The sequence below is a fragment of the Cygnus atratus genome, chromosome 1 (genome assembly GCF_013377495.2).
Source record: "Cygnus atratus isolate AKBS03 ecotype Queensland, Australia chromosome 1, CAtr_DNAZoo_HiC_assembly, whole genome shotgun sequence".
NCBI classification, from domain to species: Eukaryota; Metazoa; Chordata; class Aves; order Anseriformes; family Anatidae; genus Cygnus; species Cygnus atratus.
In genome coordinates this window covers 119,448,995-119,457,237 of record NC_066362.1, presented here as the reverse complement: position 1 = coordinate 119,457,237, position 8,243 = coordinate 119,448,995, and positions in this window count along the sequence as shown.

Sequence of the window (8,243 nt, the reverse complement as noted above, 5' to 3'; positions counted from 1 at the left end):
TGTATTATGGCTAGGTTGATATCAGTACAGCAAAAACCTCAGGCTTCTTTTACCTCAGAATTACCACAGGCTTGAAATCTGAAATAAAATGGAAGTTGTTGACTTTTTCTTCAATGCACTATATCACCACCACAAATAAAGTGTTTCTGTATTTTGCAAATCACTGAGAAAACTTTAGCAGGTGGACACGCAAGAAGTACAATTTAGTAAAATACACAAAAACAACTGCATTTTAAAAAATTAAATGAAAGCTTTTTGCACTTTGATGGCTTAGCACCTTGGGTTTCTTCTGTGCACAACACATTGTGGCTGCTCGTGGAAAAAAAGCAATTCATGATTCAAAGTACATTCTAGTGTCCTCAGCCTAACTTCCATCCTACTTTATGGAAGATGAGAAGTTCTTCAGTAGGGATGATATCAACACCATTTTATTAGAAACGTCTCAAGTTGGGGTCTGAGGTCGTTTGTAATGAGATGTCACGTGCAGCGCTGCACAGAGCTAAGCTGTTTTTATTTTTTATTTTTTCCTTTACTGCACTGTAAATGAATGTCTTCCTACTTCAGTTTTATAATGGAGTTATGTTTTTCATTTTGCTCAATGTGCGTATGTGTGTGGTATGTATATGTAGATCTCATTAAATTATTGGTGGGTAGTAATAGGAATTTTTAGGCATGAGCTTACTATGGGAATGTACTTGATATATTTGGGGAAGTCACCCAAACCCAACATCTCTTCTCTAACTTCTCTCTCTGAGTAGCATTAGAATAGTGAAGTGATTCTTTGAAGACACTACAGTATTTCTCTGTACTTCTGTACATAAAGGTACAGTATAGTATTTCCTTGCACTTTTCTAGATGTAGAAGAGTATTTCCATTTGTTTTTTTTTTTTGTTTTTTTTTATGGTGAGTTAAAGGAGCAAGTGAGAATGTGACCCCTTAAATCCAAACCTTCATAGTTCAGCACATGGGGCCAATTTTTCAGGTATTCTTAGAACTGAATATCTAACTTCATAGTTGGGTGGTCGTTGATGATCAGGGAATTAAAGTCATTGCCTAACTACATATGCGCCCAGGTGAGAAATTTTAGTCTTTGAGAACAAAGTGACTTCATGTGTAGAAGTACTTCACAGCTAAGAAGAGAGCTCTCAAGTCTTTAAATCAGACTTTGGACACTGGAAATGATGGTCCAATTGTGATTTTGCCACTTGAAACAGTGAAAACTTCACAAACCTCAGCTAGTGAAATGCTTATGCTACAGGGAAGTCAACAGGAGGGAGCTGTAAACGACACAGCCAGGAGTCCAGTATATATATGCAGTGAGTACTGTTCAACTTTACATGCTAATGATGAAGACTAATGTATATGCATATTTTTAGAGAATGTACCATATTACTTCCTATTTTTATACTAGTTTTCTCACGTGCATGCATAGAAGCCCGAATATTTAAATCTTAATATTTAAATATTTAAATATTAAATATTTTGAAAATAAGATTGTATGGCTTATATCACTGTCATATGGTTTTGCCTTAGGTACAGACTAGCCAAATACTAGCCAAATACAGTTTAAACACAGCATCAACATGAGTGCCATTGCTTTTTCTGTCCTTCTTTTTGCTGGCCTCATCAACAGTGAGTGCCATTGCTTTTTCTGTGCCTCGTGTCACCGCAGCATCACGTGCAGATTGACTAGCCATATTGCTGCTCTGTGTGTTTTGATCCTGCGGTGCTGCCATTGCTGGTAGAAAGAAGGAATGAGAGGGAGTCAGAGACAAAGATATTCTGTTGCATCAAGACCAGTGTTTTAGAGGACAAGCTTATGTTTCTGAAGTGTGCTATAATGCCAGGAGATGCAGTTTTTCCCAGGACAGTGACAGTCTAGATAGTATTATTATCAATACACCTAGTGGCAGCACTGAGAGAAGGGTAGTATTAGCTAGGAAGGATGTATGTATATGAAAGAGTGATGTCTTGCTGCGAATTTACTGTGATTTTTCAATGTTAGAGGTGTATATATTCAATGGAAGGGTATAGGGCTAATGTTAAAAACTGAACTCACTTGAGTAGTCCTGAGTCACACGAAGGATTGCTCAGTAAGGATTGTTCATGGATATGAGTATGCAAGATCTGGTACGTCTTTTATACTTGTAAAACAACATGAATTAAAATGTTGAAACACTAACTTGCATTGTTTTGGTGTCAGTTCTTAATATACTGCATTCAGAAATCCAAGCTAAAGGTTGTATAGCACTATGTCACCTGGTACCACACAGTAGAAGAAATGTTTTCAAGCAAATCTGACAGAATAATCTGTGATTGATCTGAGAGTTCTTCACCTAAATCCAATGGTGCTTCTAATGCTACTAGCTGGTGGGGATCTCAGCTGAAATTGTTAGTGGTTTAAAATAAGTGACATAAAAAACAAGATCAATTTAGGTTATTTATTGTCAAGATTTAGTTATGTATTTAATTGTTTTACGTTGGGAAGCAGAAAGGAATCGTCATTACCTTATAAAGGACCTTGTTACATTTTCCTGCACACTCCTTTCATGCTCATCTGGATTTATCACATGCTCGTCTCTGATCTTGGGAATAACCAGCAAAATTCTCACTGAGGACTACTGTGGAGTCATATGATATCTATTTTATACATATATGTATCAGCTTGAAATGTCAGCATGCCACCTAAATGACGAACGTTTTAGAAGTACTGGTGGTGATGGACACCACTATCTGCCCTCTCTAAAATGCAGAAAGTAATTAGTCCTTTCTTACAGATACTGTTTTTAGTTTCAGGGGATGATTTTTAAATGAATGACAAGTATACTTTTTTTTAAAAAATCAAATGCAGATTTAAAACTAAATGAAAAATTTCAGATTTGGGCACAGTTTTGATAATTTCTGCATTTTTTTATTACTTTATTTTTTATTTTTATTAAAAAATCTTGATAGTATCTGCCTACAGATTCAAGAGAATCACTGCTTTTGATTTTCAATGTGGTTTCTTAAAGAAAAGAGACGTGGGTGACCATCCCGCCTCTCTGTCGTCCCTGTTCTCCCCAGTACATACCAAATTCATTAGGCAACTTTAAATTTTTCTGAAGGTAGAAATCTGAGGGGAAAAATAAAAGGTTTATACACATTTGTGAAGACTATCAGCTACCAGGAGGAGAAGATACAGATTGATAGAATGAACCTACTGATAAGCAAGGTTTCAACGTTAAGTTACCTACTTGACCTTCTGGCTGACCACTAGCAAGCCCACACCAGCCAAGCAATCAGCGCTCTTTTTAGGTGTGATAAGGCTGTGTATCACACTCAGTGATCCATGTACCTGCTACCTCTCGCTCTTGGAGTGAAAGAGGATTAGAAGTTGTGGGGATGAAGGGATACACAGGGAAAAGAAGATGAGGACGTTATAAAAGTCGTGGGACATAACAGGAGTCACTTCAGTTTATAGGGTGCAATATGAGCTCTACGGGAAACTATGCTTTTGGTATTGTTCCACCGATGGCAGAAAACCATGTTTAAGGTAAGTTTCTAACTATTCAAGTAAAAGACAGGGGGTTGTTAGACTTGAAAAATGTATGACAACTAAAATGAATCCTTTTTTAGAAGAAAAAAAGAATTGATTATTTGCAGGCCAGTCTGGTAACATTTGCAGCTTGGCTCAGGACTGATGAATATTTGGGGCTGGTAAACTGTACTATAATTTAATATATATATTATTCCCCTGTTTTGCCTACATTTTTCCATAGCAGCCAATAGTATCTAGTCTAAAACAGTAAACCATCTTTTATTACTTCCCACCTACTTGAAAGGCTTATGTACCAAAGAAAACAGTATTTGGAACTGAGATTTCTGCAAGCCAAACATCGTAGCAGATATTTATAGTTCAGTCTTTTAAAATGCAGTTGCAGTGACTCCAATCACTCAGGAGTCATCACTGAAACATGAATATATAGTAATTTGGCAGAGATGGAAAATTTGAATCTCTAGAGACGGAAGACTTAAAGTAAGAGTTGTTAAGGATTATGTAATTTCTTACTGACCTGTAAAAAGGAGTTTAATAAAACTGTTTGGTTTCTCAGATTCACCGCAATATTAAAGTCAAAATACAAGGTAGGTGCTCCAAAATCACAACTCCAAAATCCAAAACAACAACTTTATATCCTGGAGACAAAGAAAGAACAGCTTCATCCTTTTCCAGGTTTCTCACAGTCATAAGGAAAATCTCGTGCTGCTGAAATTAAATTTTACAGAAGTCATAAGTGTCTGTATTCAGGTATGACGATTTCACCTTTCAGATGTGAAATTCAGAGGCGAATGCTTATTTGTGTAAAGGGTTCTAACTACAGACTCATGTTAATGGGTAAATGAAGGTAAGTGAGGACAGATGCTAATTAGCTGGAAGTTGCTTACTGAGATTCTTCTGGAATAACATCACTGATGAAACTTTTTGGTCCTGAAGGTGAGATCTGCTTTAATGAACTAGAAACAGCCTGTCTGAAGTGCGTGTTCTGTGCCTTCACATTCATAGTTGTAAAAGTTCCCATTTTGACAGAGGAAATAAAGTGACAGGGAATAAATGTTACATATATTAACTTCTGGAAATTCTTTCATCAGCTGTTCTTTTCATCTGATTAATGTGCCCTGTCAGTACAGAACTTGAATCAGCTACAGATACTTTCAGCAACATGATCAGGGATGGGTCTGATGGAGAGCACTGCCAGAGAGAGTCAGAGTGAACATTAGTTCAAGCCTGGCTTCTAATGCAGAGGCTAAAATCAAAACAGCAACTTACAGTCAATGTACCAGTGTAACATTTTGTTTTCTTTATGTGTGGATTTGATGCTCGTATAAATCTGTGTTGTAGTAAGAGCTGCTGTGTTTAGCACACATAACAGAAAGTGAGATGCTTGCAATCGCATTAGTTTTGCAGCTGATGGCCCTCCTAACATCAGTTATGTTCTGTAGAATACATTTCCTGCTGTTTCTTGCTGTCTGTTGCTTCATGGTGATCATTTTAAATAGAAATGGAGAAACAATGCAGTGAAACACGTGGCTGCATTTTTCAGTACAGTTGATCTTTACAGCTAAAGTTACTTGGCTATGAAATTGGCTGAGCTCATGGAATGCATCAATTCTTCATTGCTACATTGAAAATGTTAATAATAGTGGACAGTACAGTATTCAGGAGTATACAGATGTGATAAAAAAAAATAGATGCATTTTAAAGAGAATGGGAAGGAGATTTTCTAAAACAAGTGTAGAATCATCTTTGGAACTGTAGCATCAACTTTGATACTACAGGGAAAGTAAGGTAGCTTACAACCACAGAGTAATTAGATGTTTCCTAAATATATATTTTCACTGTCCATGTATTGTTTTGGATGTTCTTATTCTTTCATTTTCTTCTTATTTTTAAGCAACAAGGAGAAAAAAGCCCAATCACGAGTGAAATATATATATATATTTAAAGGAAAAGGAATGAAAAATATGAAGGGAAGGGGAGAGAAGGGAAGGGGAGAGAAGGGATGGCAAGGCAAGGGTCATTGCAAACCTACAGAAGTGTATGGGGCAATTCAGAAAAACTCAGGTGAAGAAGAACCTAGATTTATCCACTGGTGTTCTCATAAGGTGCACAGTGCAAGCCCAAGTAAGGAGTCTGGGTACAGTAATATTGTGTACCTTGCCTCAAAAACTGAGGCCTTTCAAATCTAGGCATAGCCTCATTTGGTTTTAATTTATCTTTTTGTTGTTTGTCAATTTTTATACCAGCACAGTTTGTAATTACATAGCATTGCAGTACACACATTAGTTTTGGTTCTGTATCTCATCAAGAAATAGGCAATTACCATGCAAATGGTCAGAGCACAAATATTACCACTGACATAATGCATGCAGTTTGCTCAGCTGTTCACACCTTCCTTATGCACGTAAAGAAAAGCAATAACTTGTGCAGTATATCAGAGAGCTTTTAATGCCACACGGTTGCTGAAGGGTTCCTGCTTGGATCTGGTTTTCTTTATCAACTAACAGGATGTGATGCCCTGGGAAGTCAGTGTCTGTTCTTTACAGAGAGATAAAATATAATTGATTAGAGAAACTTAAGACATTGCAAAAGATAAGTCTTACAGTGATTCGGCTGTTTGGATCAGAAATGAACCAAGCTACTTTAGAGCAAGAGGAAAGTAAAAACATTGAAGGGGAGACAGATTATCAAGTGGGAACAGGCAAGGGATGTAATAAGTAAATAATTACTTCTGTCTTGCTATGAAACATGGATCTCAGTAACGATGTTGATGTTGTGCCATAAAGATTGATTGTAAGGCAAATTCAGAGAAGGTTGAAGAGTGCTGTACCAGTAACTCATCAAGTGACTCAACTGCCAGTTATACCTGACTCTTCAGCATGATTAGCCATTGGTACGAAGTGAGTTGGAAACCCCAGGGGTCCCAAGCAGGAATCAATTAGTAGGCAGCTATAAATCAGTTGTCCGATAGCAGTCAAGGGCTTATGTGTTTCAGCTGCTATCTTAATAAACATCACTGTTCCTTCTAGGGTATACCAGCAAATGAACAGTTGTCTCTTCAGGCAAGAAAAGAAAAACAAAACAAAACAAAAGATTTACTAACAGGATCTAAAATTAAAAAATACAAACTACTTATGGTCTTAAATGTATCACTGATTCACAAAAACTTTTAGAGTACTAGAAAACTAAATGTCATTTTAGTGTGTGGAAGAATGTACTTGTAAGGGAAAAATTATTGGCAAAGGATTGAAGCATGATTTGGTAGACTCTCCATGACAGGCAAGGAAAGTCTCATTGAGGTGGGGTTGCATCCCAGAATACAAAAGAAAGTGCAATTATAATTAGCAGTAAAAGATCTGATTTTGAACAAGGTGGACACAGCTCCCTTAGCTTTGGCAGAAAAATATTTAGGAGAAATGATCTCTAAACCCAACTGAGAAAGAGTTGAGGTATCTCTCATCTATCTCTACTCCTATGAAAGCCTGAGCAATGGAAAAGGGAGAATATCATTAAGCCATCAAACCTTGTATTAAGAGCTAATAAAAACAAAACCAAGAGCAATAATGTAGAAAATTTATTCCCCAATCCAATCTACTCCTTTTAATGTAATTTTTAATCATGGTTTCTCTGAAAGTGTTAAGTACGTATTAGAGAGGGAGGTGTGAAGTCCTGTAAACAATCTTGGAACAGGAGGCATCTGTAGGTAGTGATCCAATGGTAATTCAACCTGGAAGAAAGTCATCACAGTTAAAAGTCCAAGTGATGTGTCATTTATAACCTCATTAAGTCTTTCAAAGAGATGGATGGTTGCCTCAGAGCTTTTGAGTGTATTAGAGCAGGCTGTCATGCTCCCAGTGCAGGGCCTTAGGTCAACCCAAGACCACTTAAGCCAAGTAAGGTTTTGCAAGCTACTCTCAGACAACTCTCCAACTCATCAAGGCAAATCCATAAATAAATAAAAATAAAAATTATTTTTTTAAAGTTGCATCATGACAAATAAGCAAAGAGAAACATGTAAGTCCAGTGAATTTTGTTGCTGGAACAGTGTCATCTTTATTAAGAGGCAGCTTAAGTATGACTTAGCAGCACGTAGGCTTCATGCTCAGTCTTGGCACAAGGATGAGCCACCTCTTAGTACTCTAGCTAAAGGATAATTTTAAAGCAAAAGCTTTATGCAAAGCCTGCTCCTTGGTGCCACAGTTCGTTGTGTCATATTATCTGAATATGAGCCAGCAGTGTGCTCAGGTGGCCCAGAAGGCCAACAGCATCCTGGCTTGTATCAGAAATAGTGTGGCCAGCAGGACCAGGGAAGTGATTGTCCCTCTGTACTTGGCTCTGGTGAAGCCGCACCTTGAGTACTCTGCTCAGTTTTGGGCCCCTCGAGACAGACATTGAGGTGCTGGAGCGTGTCCAAAGATGGGCAATGAAGCTGGTGAAGGGTCTAGAGAATAAGTCTTATGAGGAGCAGCTGAGGGAACTGGGGTTATTTAGCCTAGAGAAAAGGAGGCTCAGGGGAGACCTTATTGCTCTCTACAACTACCTCAAAGGAGGTTGTAGTGGGGTAGGGGCTGGTCTCTTTTCCCAAGCAACAAGCAAGAGGACAAGCGGAAATGGCCTCAGGTTGTGCCAGGGGAGGTTTAGGTTGGATATTAGGAAGAATGTCTTCACTGAAAGGATTGTGTGACTTTGGAACACACTGCCCAGGGAA